This window comes from Frieseomelitta varia, unplaced genomic scaffold, assembly GCF_011392965.1.
Source record: "Frieseomelitta varia isolate USP_RPSP 00005682 unplaced genomic scaffold, Fvar_1.2 scaffold_30, whole genome shotgun sequence".
Lineage (NCBI taxonomy): Eukaryota > Metazoa > Arthropoda > Insecta > Hymenoptera > Apidae > Frieseomelitta > Frieseomelitta varia.
Window position 1 is genome coordinate 253,314 of NW_025110035.1, and position 17,374 is coordinate 270,687.

The window sequence follows — 17,374 nt, forward strand, 5'->3', positions numbered from 1 at the left end:
ATTCGCGAAATAGATGGATATTTTTGGTCCATGTAGTTTTTCTATTTGGGTTGCAGCGTTTGAACGCTGCGTATCGTTGGCGATGCATCGGCTCTCTCGTCGGCCGCGTTCCAAAATTTTATTTGCATAATACCGCCGGAATGAACGAATTTAGGAAAACATTTCGAAGATTACAATTTTTCAGCCTGACTGTTCCAAATGATCGGGGACACGCTTTCGTTTGCCTTTGGAAATTTCCAATTTACGTTATATCGTTAAATTCGATCGGAAACTGTTTCTGATTTCGTGATATAACTGGTCAAGCAATTTCACGTGTGGAAAATGAGCCGAAAAGAAGGAATTGAATATTTTTATGTTTGCGAGAAGAATGAAATTTTGAAAATTTGTCAACAATTCGAGGATATTTCGCGTACGAAAAATTAAATGATTTAACCAGCGCGATGACATTGATCCAATTTTATTTAGATTTTCAGAATTTTGGCGAAAGCTCGATGAGAAGCGTGGGTACCATTTTCAAGATGAGATTGCTTGATCAATTTAATCCCTCGTAACTGTTTCTCGAATGAACCCTTGTTCCGTAGAGTCACGCGGTACGTCGCGCCACTTTGACAACGTATGATGGATATTAGTTTGTCAGTAGACACCTTGATGAAACTCCACTATAACGACGATGCCATCAACGATGCTACCGCATGGACAACACCTTGAAATTATGTTGTCCTTGCTGGAAGAGTGTAGCAGAACGCGATTGGAAATTCGAAGAAATATTTTTCGTCTGAATTTAATTAATAAAATTAACAAAAATCGACGAATTTACAACCTACAAGAGATTTTTGTTTTGTCTTATTTTGTATCGTATGTACGATTTTACGTCGAATAAAATTTTAGTTGATTTCTTACTTAATTTGTAAAATTTATGAGATTGTTGCTGTTACACGAGAGAATTTAATTAATTTGTTAATGTAAAATTTCATTTATCTGATTTGTTAGTGCGATAACATCCAAGTCAAGTGTTGCAGTGATTTTAAATTGAATTAACAGCTTCAAAAGGAGTACTGCTATTAAAAGGACGTAGCTACCTAATTTCATCTTATCATACTACATTTCTATAATACTTCTATAATACTGTTCAATATCCCTCTAAATGAATAACCATCTTTTTAGAAACTAATTGATACAAAATTTAATACGAAAGGAGAATAACATTGCGGCGAAAAATGGTATCTGAATTCGCTTGAAACTACACCAGTAGTTTGTCTAAAACACTTTGAAGTCTCTCGTGCGAGCTCTTAGAATGAACTTCCTAAGTCTTCCTAAGCAATCGACTGTTACGCTGATGTACGAAAAGCTGGAAAATGGCATGTCGTAACGTACCACAGCTCCCTAATGCAAGAAACCCTAAATTTGATTCCAACACGCAAGAAACTGTACGCTTTAATCTATTTTATCCAGAGAAACTACGAAACTCTACTTCGCTGCTCCGGTTCGACGTAACTGCAAAATCCACTTTTCATACAATTCAATATACTTTTTCAACCGTGTTGTTTCAGTATTTTTGAAAATACTCAATCTTAAAACGCTGGGAGAAATAAAAAATTTCTGCATTTGTGCCTTTGATCTTCGCCAAATATTAAATTTATCTCGGAGACTTTTTCTAAATTAAACTTACACGAATATTTTTCATTTATTTCGAACGCAGTAAATTTCTTTTACTTGACACATAATGTCCATTAATGGCAATAACGAACAAATTAATGGACAGTATTGGCGCATCGAAGTTGAACTGAACATTTTGTTCTACGAAACCATTCCACTCTTCATAAATAAATATAGCAGCTGTTGTATGACTTTTGAGCGGTGGTGTGCTCGGAGGGGTATGAGTGGGTGTCAAGGATACGCGCGAGGTTCACGCATACGTCATTGCAACAATCTAACGCGCGTTCGGTGGCCGGATCATATATAATGGCGTTCCACGGCGCGGATATACAGGACGGGAGCCGGTAAACGACCGAAATCTGGGCGCCGATAACATACGTACACATGCACACGCCGGCCATTGCATACGCATTTGCATCTGGCATCCTCTCTCTCTCTCTCTCTCTCTCTCTCTCTCTCTCTCTCTCTCGTGGATATGCATGAGGAACCGAGGCGAAATTTTGGCTAGACTTGAAGTGCTCGCGAGTTATCGAGCTACAACGTCAAGGACACGTGTACGACCACCCTCGGGACTGCATCGGCGGTCTTACTTCCGTTCCCGATACTCCAAACTCTCTGTCTCTTCTATTTCTTCTTCTTCTTCTTTTTCTTCTTCTTTTATTTCCTCTTTTTTTTTCTTCTATTTACAGAATAGCCGAACGTCGCGCGGAAAGAGAGCACACGTTGCTCCTCCTCGTTCGTGACTTTCGAACATTCCACGTCGAGCCACTTCGACTCGGAACTTGTTTCGGTAATCCGGCGGTGAGCCGTCTCGTCGTTTGCGTTTTTCATCGGCTGCTCGTTCACGGTCCCGAGAACATGTCGTGGTTGGCGAAAGTATTCGAACGCTTCGGCCACTGAAAACTTTCCTGCGAATATATTTCGAAAATTGATATTGCAAGAAGAGAGACGAGTTGGTGAAATTTTCCTTTTTTCCCCAAATTTCGGTGAAATTGGCGACGAGCAAAGGAGGGGTTTTATTCTGCATCAATGTTCGAAATTTGCGAATGTATAGAATACCGATGCAAATGCGCGTTTGATGAAAAATTGCAAAAATCGTCTTGAACGTACAATAAAATTACACAAGTTGGTTCCATTGAATTATTATTATGTTCCTTAACACAAGGGATGATTCTCTGTAAATCTTTACATCTTAGTCTTTGAAAATCTCATTACAATGTTAAAAAAAAAGAAAAAAAGTTTGGTATTTTATCACACGTGAATATATTCGCAAAAGCGTTCTTACTAGCGTTCAAACACAAATTTAGGAATCATGAATTTTTTTCGACGCGTCTTCTTTTATTTTTCAGTTGGGAAACGTTGAAAATAGATAAACGGCACGGCGCACGCGATGGGGGAATAATTTAATATCTCCTAGGTCTAACGAGAAAAATTACCAGAAGGATACGATCGAAGGAACGATTACGACTATGTAGCCAGCAATTAGGCTGTATCGTGCTGGCTCTCCACCGGGGAGTCAAGCACCATGTTTATTCAAAATAATCTTTTAAATTTCTGTCGATAAGCTGTACTACCATTTCACCGACAAATCCGTCGTGACTTATTCATTTTTTGTAATATGAAACTCGCGAGCGTTCGAACACGTACACCGAGCATTATAATTGATGCGTGCACCCCTCGTGAGTAGGACAATCTCTGGTTTCAGATAAGTTAGTAATTGAATATAATTTTGCAGAAATTTCTAGAAATTATTCGTGAAAATTATTTGTCAAAATTCGGTAAAATTTATCCAACGAATGAAAACAAACATAATAGAGAAGTTACTAATATAATAAACATCATGACAAGTACACGCAATAGTAAGACTTTTATTACAATATTCCACACATGAATTCTTTATTTCTTGCAATTGTTTCTATCGTTTCACTTTCTCCAAAAATGTCCTAACACTTTCGAACGTCGTCATTCGAATCTACTTTATGGAATGGAGAACAAAAATGAAAAAGATGAGAAATAAAACTCGGAATGAAAGAACAGAACGCGCTGTCGTCACGAAAGTTCGCAGATCGTTGTTAACGAGTTAGGAAGCAACGAGAGAGGACACTAATCAATCGAGGCTGCAACGAGCGGGATAAAGCGGCGTGCTTAGAAGAAAAAGTGACCGCGAGCAATCGGTGGAATTGGTAGAACAGAAGAATTAAGCAAACGAACAGCTCGGCTTATTGCTCGCGTCGGCCGGATCGAAATAGGAAGCTGGGGCAATCATTGAATTACACGGTGCAGAGCGGGAAACAAAAGCATCCGGCGAATTAAATGAACCAGCTGTTACACGAGCTTATGCTCGAAACTCTGCGAAAGCTCTCTCTCTCTCTCTTTCTCTCTCCCTTTCTGTTTCTGCCAATGGTAATCACAGTTGTATCGCGCGCGTTTCCGATATTTCCTCGAGATCCGGTTGCCACGCCGCGATATTTCTGCATTTTGCGAGCCGTTTTGTTCCGAAAAGCGCAATCTTCGAATCCACTGCTACGGTAGAACTCGAGATGCTTCTCGAGGAGGGAAAACCGTGGTGTACCGATATTGTGTTTCTTGGCCGTGACGGGACGGGTAAATGTAGCGTGTATTCTGTAAGAGTATTCTTCAAGAGTCCTGTAATGGTATATAAGTTTTATAGCCAAGAGAGCCCCGCAAATTCAATCGAGGCGCTGCTGTTACAGCACCGAACAAGCGACGGAATTTTTTATTTTTATTTTTATTAGCGAGCAATCGCGGCGTTTTAAATGAATTTTGCCAAAGCTCTTACGAACTATTAGACAAAGTGATTCGAGACATTTTCCTCGTTTTATAAAGTTCCTCGAGGGAAGAACTTCCAATTGCATTTCAAAGATTTCTCCTCCGTGTTTATTAACGAAAGCGAGATTCCGAGGGCAGGAAAATTGAATCGTTTAATAGTCGCAAGACCATTATAAAAGTTGCTCGCTTGTACCATCGATCTCTAGGCGAAAAATTTAATATTTCTACTACTTCCGTTTCGCGATTCAATTGGGGAACGTCGAATATTTCACAACGCGCCGTTCTTTGACTATACGGTACGAAGCTCGCCAGATGAAATATTCGAAAAGCGCGCACTCCATTCCGAATTTTTCAGTCGGACGTCTCCTTCGTTGTTCGCGGCGAAAAGTCATCAAACACGTAGCGTGCCACGGTATGAAAGCGAACGCGCGAACCGAGCCAAGTTGGACCGAATACTCGCACGCGATATCGTATTCTTTTTCATCGTCGCGATCCCGGGTACGCTGGCTGGAAGTTCCGTTGACTCGTTTACCAGCAGCGAAAGTTTTCGCTCGCGTCTGCGAAATGTATCCCATTTGAAAGAGGCTTGGCCACTGTCCGCCGAGATTTGATTTCCAAGCGTGTAGCACGGGTCAGGGTAAATTCGTGGCTGGCATTTTCAAGAAGTTCGCCTGGATCTATCTCTCCCTCCCCGACTTTCGACCGTCAGCGCTCTCTTTCCGCTCTAAAGATGCTTTCCGGAGGGAACAATCCGATATCTCCACTTTCCTTTACCTCTGTAACCTTTCGGTTCGCCTTTCGGATCGTCTTTGATCTGTCGCCACTCGCTTCGATATCCCTTTTGCTTCTCTCCTGGACAATCCTTCACTTGTATATGTAAACAGCTGATGGTCAGTGCAGGTCAGAGCTTTAAACACGATTTCATCATTTGCGAGGTCGAAACAATTTGAGTTTACTCCTCCAGAATTTTGAAATTTTCAGTTGCACTCGGCTCGCGTTGCTTTAAAATTGAAGCAAGAAGTTATCGAGGCTAACGATACAACGTGTCCCGTTGCGAACGTACAGAACTGCAAATCATTATCTACGTGCATTGTTAAAAAAAAAAAATAAAAAAATTTATCTAGAGCGAAGAAACACGATCGAAGACGATCGAAGAATGAAAACCATTACTCGTAGAACTCTGTAGCATCTCTCAGGCGATAGTTGGGGCAAGTTTTTCATTAACCCGAGGTAAGGGGCGCTCTAGTAGCATCGATAACTGGACACAGTTACGTTATCAAGCCTGATGGTCCGTTGCAAAGCAGGTTGTTGAAAGAAGTGCCGCCTCATAGAACCAGTCGCTTCTTGCGACCGGTTTCTTTTCATTGGCTACGAACCAGCGGCACACAGCGCCGAGGCTCATATATTTTCATTTGACACAGTTCGTCCCGCGATATCAAGTAATGGAAGTTCTTCCGCAATGGGCTTTCTAGCACATCTACCTAAACGATGTCGCTGGAGGGCCAACAACAAGCCAGCGATCCTGGAACATTCATTGAAAATGACAGCTATACAGTACATGCGTCCCACCGGGATTTCTCACAGTGTATTGGTGGAAAACAATGCGCGCCTTTTTTTTTTTTTTTTTTTTTTAGAAATGTTGCTCCCTCACTGCACTGGCGATTTCAATGACAAAAATACCAGGGATCCGATATATTCCGGATAAAAATAAAACGAACACCAAAAACCGGTGCTTAAATATTTATACACGTTGTGTAATTTATACCATGTAAATGTTATTTAACGCGTGGCATTTTATCGCGTAGCGTCGTTCGTTTATCGGTAACTTGCGTGATCTTATTTTGTTAGTAATATAAATATGACGATCTTGATATTTTTTCGTCGAAGAGTGAAGTTTGAAAAATTGTACAACTCGACTAAGAATTTAAGCAACAGCTCAATTATACAATATTTAGCATCTGGCAATTGTGTAATCAAGGTTGCAACGTTCCAAATTTCATAACATTAAAAAAAAAAAAAAAAAGTCTATCCAAGTCCAAAATGGCAGAGCGTCGACGTGAAATAAAAACAAATGGAATCGATAGTTCAAGTTTCGAATATCGTTCAATCTGCAATCTGCACAAGAGCAAAACGTCTGGCGGTACGTGCCAGCGGCATCCTCTCGTTTCGCCGTGCTCGCGTTTCCTCCGTGTTTCTCGTGACCCTGAGGTTTGCCCGGCTGCTGTCGCCGCTCGACGAGATACGAAATTTTACGAGGGAACGTCCGCGTGCACGTCCCGTTTCCGCCGTGAGAGCCAGGAGTTGCGTTGCCGGATGACGTCGTGGCACGATTCACCCGTCGCGATAAGGATACGCGCGTCCTGACCGCACGTCCTGTTCCGCGGCGCGTGTTTACCTTGTTACGTACGAGCGTTGATGCTCTCCGCGAGACATCATTCCCACTGCTACGTGCATCGTCCGCCCGCTCGGCTGCGGATGGAAATTGGGAGAGATGAAAATTACACCCGAGTTTTCCACCGATATCTTTCCTCGCGTGCATTAGCCGCTCTGCTTTCCCTCCCTTCCTCGTCCCCTTCCTCGCCATCTCCATTTTCGCCCTGACAAATCATCCTCCCCCGCTTTGTCGCGTTCCCTCTCTTTCACTCCCGGGAATTTCATTTGCCCCGGCGAACGGAACGGATTGGATGTTCTCTTCCGCCGCAGATAAATGGTTCTTAATGCGTCACTTTCCGCGTTCGCCGACCGGTCGCACGGTGAATTGAAAAAATGGGACTGTCCTCGACGAGGCTTAATTAAAGTCTGATTAAAACGTCTATTCGCCTTGTAAAGCGATCCATCCTTGGGGAAGAATTGGCGAATAATTGTCGAGCTCGGCCCTTGGCTGGCGAGATTCCTCTCGTAAACGGAATATTTTAGGCAATTAGCCGGGATCACGATTGCAAGTAGGACAGAACAGTGGTTTCGACTACCAATGAATTGTGGATATTTATTCACTTTCAAATAGTTTTGTGAACGTTGTAAACTATTACTTTTTGTAAAATATTACTTGCGTGAAAATCTGCAGTCTTGCGAGTGTGAATGTCGTCGAGCTCGAGATTCGGAGTGTCTAACTTTTTGTAATCACCGTTGTGCTTTAGTTTCCGAGATGTTTGCAAAAAAACGTAGACTAGATTCAGGTTAGGATTAGGCTACATTGTGACGCTGGCGCTTCATTTTTTTTTCTTTTTCTTTTTTACGGCGCAACCTAAATTTAACTCGTTGATGACGATTAATTTTGACGCAAGTAATCGATTGAACGTGGCCCTTTTCAGAAAAGTACATATACTCTGGAAAAATCCTACAATGTGTATAATATATTATATATAAACACATTCAAATTTGGATATGTAGCGGCCTAGAGTCCCTCGAGTACGAGTTTCGAACACCCACTCGTACAAGCCGCAAGTGGCTGTGCGCCTAGCGTCGAAGTCAAACCGATATTCGATGTTAAGCAAACAGAGTGCGGAACACCGCTAGGATGGGGTGGACCGGTCCAGCCTTAGCGGAGTAGTTAGAAAAACAAGCGTCTGGGGTAATAAAGGGGTCGCTGCCATCAGCCCCACTGATGATGAGTCTAGGCAGCGACTCTGAGACGAAACGCGCATATCCTCACCTTTACCCATCAATCACATCAATTCTTTCCTCATCCTCGCATCGTCATAAACACTTCTTCAGCCCTTCAGATATATTTATAAAAATTTTGTACGACAAGCATTCGAATACTTTCGTGAACAACTTTCCGCATTTAAACCACACTGAAATCCATTTGCGATCGTTCAAAATCTTAGCGTTGACAACATATTCGGAGATCATCTAAATGAACGAAATGTACTTTATTCTCAAACAATTGCCGCGACGGAAACCTCGAAGTACAAAAGGGTGTTAATTTTCCAAGAGGTAGCGTTGAACGAAGTTGCGAAGGAAGGTGGAGGTAACGAAGCACGGTTTCGCATTGTCGCCTCTTCTTGAATTAAAGACAGCTTTAGGAAGAGTGTCCCCGATAACAGGTGGAAATTTCGCTGGTTCGCTTTTACCGGCTAATTACAATTACATCGTTGTTCAAAGTGGCGATCCTTTCGCAGAAAACCTTTGACAATTATTTTACTTAATGCGTGATATCATCTGTGAAATCGTTTCCTGATGAAGCACGCGCTTCCTATCGAGTTTAAATGTAACGATAACGATAATTAATGTTTGCAGAGGTGCAATTCCAACGATCGCGTAATAGGCAGAGAATTTGCGCAAAGTGTACGCGTTTAATGCATCGAAGAAGCATTTAAGGACAGATGCTTTGCGCGCTTTGAACGAATCATTTCACGCATAACAGTCGATTTCCTGCTACGATACGCTTTATCGGCGTGGAAAATTGGTTTCGTTACCTCTTGTCTTCTGTTCGATTGAAATGCTAAATTCGTAATATAATTACTAGATCGAAGATACATAGAACTATTATTTCTTTCGGCGACCTCCTTTTCGGATAATATATTCGATTTGCGTAATGTTGTCAGTTTATTTATTTAAAAATACATTTATTTTCCTCTACTTGCAATGAATTGAAAATATTCGACATCTTTTGTCAATATTTTAATACGTTCAGACAGATCTAAATATAAGTGATGTAAAATAATACATCTGCGAAAAGAAAATTCAAACGTTCAAATGGAAGTTTTGAAGTTAAGTTTGGAACAACTTATCTACATTCGGATATATCTGTATTAACCCGCGGCCCGAATTTTGTACTCCTCTGTGTTTGGAAAAAGAAAACTGTCCTTCTTCATTACTAATAATATCTCTTGAAAGTTAAAACTCATTTAGAATTCATTTAATTTTACTTGAACCACGTAATCGTGAGAAATAGAACGAGAAATAAAAAAATTTAAAGGTTCAATGACGCACAGAATGCAAACAGCGTTCCAGAATATTTGAAATACCCTGGACGAAGTATGCGAATCAATTTTTAATGAACGAGCTGCACGGCTTATAAAAATAGGAATCTACATAAAAATCCGCTGTCTGAAAGAAAAAAACTGTCTACGTGTATTATTTTAGTGTTTGCAAACTTTCTTACGTTTCTGGCCAGTACCAGATAAAGGGAACAATATAGCAATAAATTTCTGTTCCAACCAAATTTTGCCAAAAGTAAAAACTTCGTAGTTCTTATATAACTATAATATTAACAAATTCGAGACTTGTCACTTTCGTCAAATATGATGCATCTTTCAACACAAGAAACTTGTTTTGCCTGCTATCTACTGTAACTATCACATTGTATGTTAAAAAATATTCTAAATACTCTACAAAATTACTCTGAGTATCGACATGATAATATCCCATGGTAGCCTAAATATTCCAATTATTATATTATTCATGTTATTTCCAACAAAGAGCTGAGAGAAAAAGAGAAAACCGGGACAATCGCGACGCGACGTATCGAAGGGAGTAGTCATCGCAGGCCTCGTCAAGTATATCTTGACGCGTGTATATTAGGGAGAGTCGGCCGGCAGATCTGACTTTCAGATCTTCTCCGGTCGAGGGGAGGCAGCAAACGCGAAGGGGTTAATCGCCCCGCTATAAATTACCAGGCTTGATGCATTGCTACGTGGTTGGTTGGTCGACTGAGCTGCACGCTGGTCTTTGATATATGCATATATGCCTTCCATGCACACACGGGCCGAATTGCACACACGTACGTACACTCGGCACGCGTGACCATGTAAGATGTGTTCCGCGCGTCTACGTGTCTCTCTATTCTGATGCAAGCTTAGGTGCAAGGTTGACCGACATCTTACGTTATATATGCACTCCGCTACGCGAATATGTGTGACCACACGTCATTGGATTAGGCCATTCTTGCGTCCATTCCGTCGTTAATCCCGTTCTTATATGGAGCGACGCGTGCGAGGCTGAAACAACACGATAAGAACACTCTTAGAAAGAGGAAATTGTAAAATTCTAAACACGTTGCGTCGATTTTATTTGAGTTTTATAGCTGAATATAGGGTTTCGTATTCTTTAATGTTTCCAAAGTATTGAAATATCGGAGATATTAAAATGTAACTTCTCGCGATGATGGTTTGTCTTTCATAAAAACTTGGTTAAGTTATTATTTATTTTTAAAAGACTCACGTCTTTAAACATAATAAAGTTCATTCTCTTGTTATATTCTCAATATAACTTAAATCAAGAAATTAAGAAATCAAGAAGATTCGTTTATTAACATTATTTAATCAAATCATTAATATTATTAAACCATCATAAAATCCTTTTAATGCCAAAATTAAATGTATTTCTTTGATTCTCGTATCGATTGTGAAATAAATTGCATTTTAACCTCAATTTGAACAATATTTATATAATACGAACTCGGGACAAGTGTCTCGTTCGCCGATCCACCGTCTTCTTCCTTTGTCAAAGAAAACTACATAAATATTTCATCGCATTTTCTTAAACACATGCACATTTCACTCGAATTAAAATTCGCCTCTGCAACGATGCAATAAGTCTCTACGAAATAATTCTTCTCCCTGTTTCCTCGATTCCATTCTCCGTTCCGAGCTCATCAGACTCTATGTGTTTGCCGCTGTTGCTCTACAGGAAGCTATTTCGACCTTACACATACCGCCGCATTTTTCCACAGGGCTCTGACGGCTGCGCGGCTCTGTGGGAAGCTCGAAATTTCGCGGCCGCGCCGCGTTAACTACAAAATTATTCAGAAAACTCGATACGATCTCGCCGGGCGTGTACCACCGTAAGATTGCATTCCGAACAGTGGGTGCGTGATGCAGGTGAATCTACGATTGCTTTTGCACGGAGACCGGGGAAACTCGATGTCTCCCTCGGCGCTTTCGCTGTATTACAGGAAGCAATTATGACTGCATGTACTTTCCGGTCGTAGATAACGACGATTCGCTCGTAACGTGAAGAATGGCTGCCGTCTTTGGCCATTTAAGCCCGAAGTCAGCGTAGCGTCGAGCGTTTCAGTTTCTGACAAACAATATTACCTTGCGATTCGAACAGAATTCTTTCTGTCAATTTCTAACTGCTGATTCGAAATTTTCCTTTATTCTATACACTTTCGTTATATCGTGCGATATATAATTTGTATTGTATATATCTACGTCTTGTATTACATAATTTCTTCTCTGACGAGAAGATTTTTAAGCCAGAGTGAAGATAATAATTTCGGATTCTACGACTCAATTTTAAGGTGCTTAAAATCATCTCGGGGTTGAAGTGTACAAAGTAGAGAAGTGACCTCTTTCTTAATCCCCTTTGACAGTGTGATAAAACTCGGGGCACAAACTATTTCGAAATTTCGTTGTTCCCGCAAAGTTTAAAAGTCCCTCCGTTTTTACGGAGCTCGTGCCACAAACATTCGACCGGAAGCGTATATATGTACTGAGCAGTACTTAATAATTGCCTCAAATTTATGTTTTACTTTGATTACCACGAGGCAAAGCGTTCTCCTCAGCTTTGTTTCAATATTATCTCGGAGGCGCAGCACCGTGTTTACCGTAAGTACACCCGTCATCGCGTTATCTCCTCTGACTCCTCCCTTTTACCATATTTTTCCACTGCAGATCTTAATCCAGATTTCTGTCTGGCCGGTTTTTGTTTATAATTAACGTAACGAGTAAACTTTTCGTGCAATGTCCCTCCTCCACTCACCAGAAAGCAAACTAATCGCCATTAACATCGTAACATATCTCTCTCTCTCTCTCTCTCTGTTTTTCTCTAGTTCAAAGAATTTCATTCTCACGGCAAATTAAAATCCAACCGCGATTTGCAATCGGCTCTTGACACGCTGCAGATCTCGGTGAAACATCGATCGGGAGAACGAGAGTCGTCTCTCCTCCTTGCGAAATTTCCTCGCGAAATTAACTGCTTATTTCAGCCACGATCCTTCGTAAAGATTGCATTTAGATAACTAATAGGAGCGGAGTAATTTTTACGACGCTGCTCTGGGTATCTCGTCGGCGCGATCTACGTCGTTAACGCGATCCACGAATCGGTAAAAACTTGGAGTGTAGGGAAGGGGGTCGTTCGTTGTTCGCGTTCGTGTAGCTTGGCCAGACTCTCGAAAGCTGCGGTGAAATGCTTGAAAACGCGTGAATCGCCGTATAACGAGGCATGATATCTGTTCCGTCGAATGAATTCTCCTAACCGAAAGACTCCTGACGTATCGCGTGACACGTGTGCACGGTGCTTGGCTCGCCGTGTCTTTTTGCCCCGTGCTCCGGCTCTGTCGCGTTTTCCTGGGACTCGTCCAACGTTTATTCCTCGGCAAACGAGGCGAAAATATTATTCTCTGACCTGTGCTTAGCTGCCCGAACAGATGGTAAATGAAATTTTTGTGCAATGACACGCAATTCGACGTTTTACGGACCTAATTAAATTATTACACGAATGCATTTTGCAGCCTGTGCGTGGCCGTTTGATTTGAATAAACGAATCGCAGATAAACCCGAAGGCGTTTAATAAATTTTAGCAGATGACACGTTGATAATGGAGAGAGAACTGTACGATATTTAATTTAACAATTTATCCGTCCTTTGGCGCGCGAAATAGAAAATTATCGCTTTATGAAAATTATCGGCGCGCTGTGCTACGCGGCAGCCTTTTCATTAATTACGTCGCTTTAATACGTTCGCGTTTGTTACGCACGCTCTCACGGTTAGAAACACCATGGAAAATACGCCCGTTCTCGAACGACGGGACGTGACGGACGAATCCCGTCGACGTGCATGCAGCAGTTTCCGAGCGATGACGCTTCAACCGGTTCTAAATTTCCGCGAAAGAACGCTGTGCTCCCATAAAAATATATTCCATTCCAAAGCCCCTTCCCCTTCCTCACTCCCCCTACCCCCCGTCTAAACAGCACTGAATCCTGCTAACTTCTCGTTTGCACAGCTATTCATGAAATGCTCTCGCCTCTGCATTTTTTACACTTGGCGTCTCTGTACGCTATTTACACGTTTTTTACGCTTTGTAAACCGGGCGCGATCCTGCAGCCCCCAGACTGTCTGAAACGTCAGATTCCAACGTGCTCGACCTCTCTTCGGGCTAGACACCGCGTGCGCGCGCTTTCGTAAACGTTTCTACAAATTATTTGCTCGTACTGATGGCATTTTAAATTTACCAGACGAGTTAAAAGCGGAATTTCTTTGAAAAACTTCCCGTCGCTTTGAGTCTGCGACAAATTGAAATACAGCGGACTGTTGATTGTTCGGTCTTGCTTTAATCGATCGAGTCCGTTTTCAACTTTTCTACTGTGATTATTGTTTTTCTTTAATTATTTAATGGTTTTTCTTTCCTTTTTTTTTTTTTNTTTTTTTTGGAGTTCAAACGATGTTTCAGAGGTTTGTAATTTTATAAAATCCGAATTAAAAGCTTAAGATTTTACTGTAACGTTAATCTCTGCATATGTTTTAGTCATATTGCCATAATGACAGACAAGTTCATACACACTTGAAATACAAATGTACAGAAATACTTTAGGCAAGAAATATCGCTATTAATATTAAAAATATAGCGATATTGAAATATCTGTGTATTTCGCACATAGAATATTTGTTAAATTCACTAATGTTGATAAAAATATGTCAAGTGTAATCAAAAATTGTATGGTATATTACGTTTATAAAAATATATTTTCATACATACCAACATCATAGAGACAAAAGCCTTGCAAAATTTTATGTGTAATATTTTTATTGTTAATTCAAATCAAAAGATTTGAATTCATCTTTAATCAAAAGAAAAGAAAAAAAGATCAATGAAAAAAGTTTCGTGCCAAGCTCAGTTCTCGAGTTACGAATAATTTTAATTCGGCAAGTGGTGCAAGTCGACGAATCAGCTGACGCGGCCCGAGCTGAAACAAATGACGCAGAACGCGGATAGAATTTCGACTGGTACGCGAGAGTGGGAGATAATAAAATGTAAGTGAGATAGAGAGAAGGTTCGCCGGCTGATATATATTTCCGGATTAACCGGCCATTCGTTTGTCCGGTCAGAGGTCTGGTCCCGTAAAGGACCGGTTAAACGGGAGTTTACTCGTGAAAGAAAAACGAAGAGAGAACGTAAGCTGTCGATTCTACAAACGCTCGAGAGAAAATATAATATCGGGAAAATGAGAGAGAGAGAGGAGAGGAGGCGGGAGAGAGGGAAACTGAAACGTCTAGGAACAAGGTCGAAACTTGTCCGGTCTGTCATCCGTCAAATCCCATTTTCAATGTCCAGAAGCTTCACGATTCGAATCCGTATTCACCGGATTTCTATATAACTTCGAGGCATACTCGAGGCATGGAAAACGATATAGCCGACGAACACACGGACACAAGCCCAAAGGGCCGGGATACGCCGGCTGTGAGGGGACCGCCCACACGAACGCGAATTTCCATCTGGACGATTCAATTTCTCGACGCGTCTGCTCGCGCCCCGGGAAAAAGGAAATCTCGTCTCGCGGACATGGTTCTACGGCCGCGAGTCCTTGGGAATCGAACAGCACGTTCGACACGCGATAACTTTAGAGAAAATGTGGTCTCCGAGACGAGAGACAGAGAGAGAGAGAGAGAGAGAGAGAGAGTGAAAGAGAAAAAAAGAGGCTCGAGCCGTTAGTCGCTTTTATGCGAGAAAATTGAAACGTTAAGATGCCTGTGAAAATTCACTGTAAGAGAATGCAATTCCAGCGCTCCACTTCTCCGAATATCAAACCGGTTCCTTTATCCATCCCGTATCCGCCTTTGTGAACGTCCCTGCTTCTTTTATTAATTTTTAACCGCGTACGTTGCGCGTAACAAAGAGATCCGGAGAGCCTCGGATCGGATACGACGATCCATTGTCGAGTTGCCGTTCCGTGCCAGCCGATACATTTTTCGCCGGCTGTCGATAGGTCGAGAGGACGCGAGATTGCGAAGCCGGGGGCAGAACGATAGGGGGGGGGGGGAAGTACCGATAAAACGCGTGCTTCCGACGCGGCGCATTATGCTGTTTCCGTTGACGCGCACTGCGTCGATATCGATCATCCCTCGTCAAATTACGTCGTTGCGTCGATTGCCAGCCGAGACGGTATTAATTAAATCCAGACATCCTTTAACCGTGACCGGTCGAGATTTATGGCTCCCCTGATAGAACCATATGTACTTCGCGCACCGGTCAATCGATCGGATTTTCACTTTGCACTTCTCGAGTCGTCGAATTGACTTTTTAAGCCGCTTTGCCAAAGATAAATCGCGGTGAACGTAGCGCGAATTTTAGTTCGGTGTTAGCCACACACCACGATGTATAGAAAATTTCCAATTGTATTTCTCTTCTGAAAGTAAATGTTTATATATAATATTTTAAACGAAGAAATTGATAAAGTATTTCAATACGAATCTGTTCTCGGTGAAACATTTTACGGATTCAGATTACGGAAAACGAATTTAGAACTTTCCCTTTATAATCTTATCATCAGTCGTTAATTGAGAATTCGTTAATAATTCTGACTGCGCATTATTAATTTTAGCGCCTGTAACAGGACGAGAAAATTCGCAGAAAATATTCGACGAAGTCAAAGTTTCCCCGAGATTTCTCGAAGCAATTTGTCGGAAACGGAATTGTCATTAGCCTCGATTAGCCAGCCAAGTAAAATCACAGCTATTTCAAGGTATTTCGAACGTTCTGCTTTCCCAGATGGAATTCTAATCGAGCCTTAATCACGAGCTGTCGCTTAAACGACAAATCGTTAACAGAGAATGTAATGAAGCCGGGAATACTTTTGCGACGAATTACTACGAGTCACTTGGTACTCTTTCTCTCGACCAATCATTGCCATTATACGTCTCTTTAAACTCTCTTCTCTTCTCTTTCCATAATATTCGAATAACATTCCTAGGCTTTTTTTCTATTTGAATTTGGTGTGATCATGTTTGAGAACAAAATCTGCTTTGCAGAGAAACTTTCGGGATAAAATTAAAGGGGAAACAAGGCCAGTCCGTGCGCCAAGTACAAATTCAAGGTTTCACGAGGAACGTCGATGAACGACAGCAGATGTCGGGGCGAATTTCTGGAAACTGAAACTCGCTGTCGTCCCGCGAACTAATGCGCGCGAAACACGGCGAGACGTTGGAAATTTGCAACGGAATGGAATAAAACGCGACGTGAACGTAAAAAGAGGTTTATGACGGGCGAACGTTTACCGAAAGACGCGACGGCAGAGCTTTCCCTATCGCGGAGAAAAGTTGCAAAAAAAAAAAAAAAAAAAAAAAAAAAAGAAAAAAAAAAAAAAAAGAAAAAGAGTAAAGAAAAAATGGGAAAGCGTGGAAAACTTTTCGATAAAATCTGACGAAAGGAACGAGTGAAACTCTAACCTTCACCGCGAAACATTGAAGGAAAATATAATAATCGCACGTTATGCGGAACTTTTTGAAATTTTATTAGCACCATGTAACGAGATACAGGTATCGTCGTTACAGTTTTGAACAAATTCTAATGTATACCTGTATATATTCGAAACAGATAGAAAAATTATGCGCTGAATATAGAAATGTACGATCTTTACAAGGAAATGTAACTTTGGCAATCTTTGTGTAATACACGCAATCGCGAAATGTATTTTCAACACATTCGAAATGTTTTGTAATTTGTAATTAGTAAGCTACATTTTGTACGATGCGATTATATAATTGTATATTTTTGCAAATTCGTTTCCTTAATTAAAAATATGTTAATTAAAAAAACTGAGGCCAGGTAAATTATTATCGTATTCATTAATTATAACGAACGACGTGCTTTTGGTATTTGATGCATATTTATACATTACGTGCTTATTTCAAATTTCTCGTAAATGGCCAAGAATGCACAGTATGTCTACGCATTTCGCAGTGTACATTCGAACAGTTTCCACGAC

At 41.2% G+C, this 17,374-nt stretch overlaps 1 protein-coding gene across 1 annotated transcript in view; it reads right to left on the minus strand.

Moving 5' to 3' along the window:
* The window catches only part of LOC122529664 (protein artichoke-like), a 223,628-nt gene that overhangs the window by 115,329 nt on the left and 90,925 nt on the right, over positions 1-17,374 (minus strand). The window contains exon 2 of the mRNA XM_043655994.1: positions 10,275-10,388. The gene's annotated coding sequence lies outside the window, so the exon portion shown is untranslated. The remainder of the gene's footprint in view (positions 1-10,274; positions 10,389-17,374) is intronic.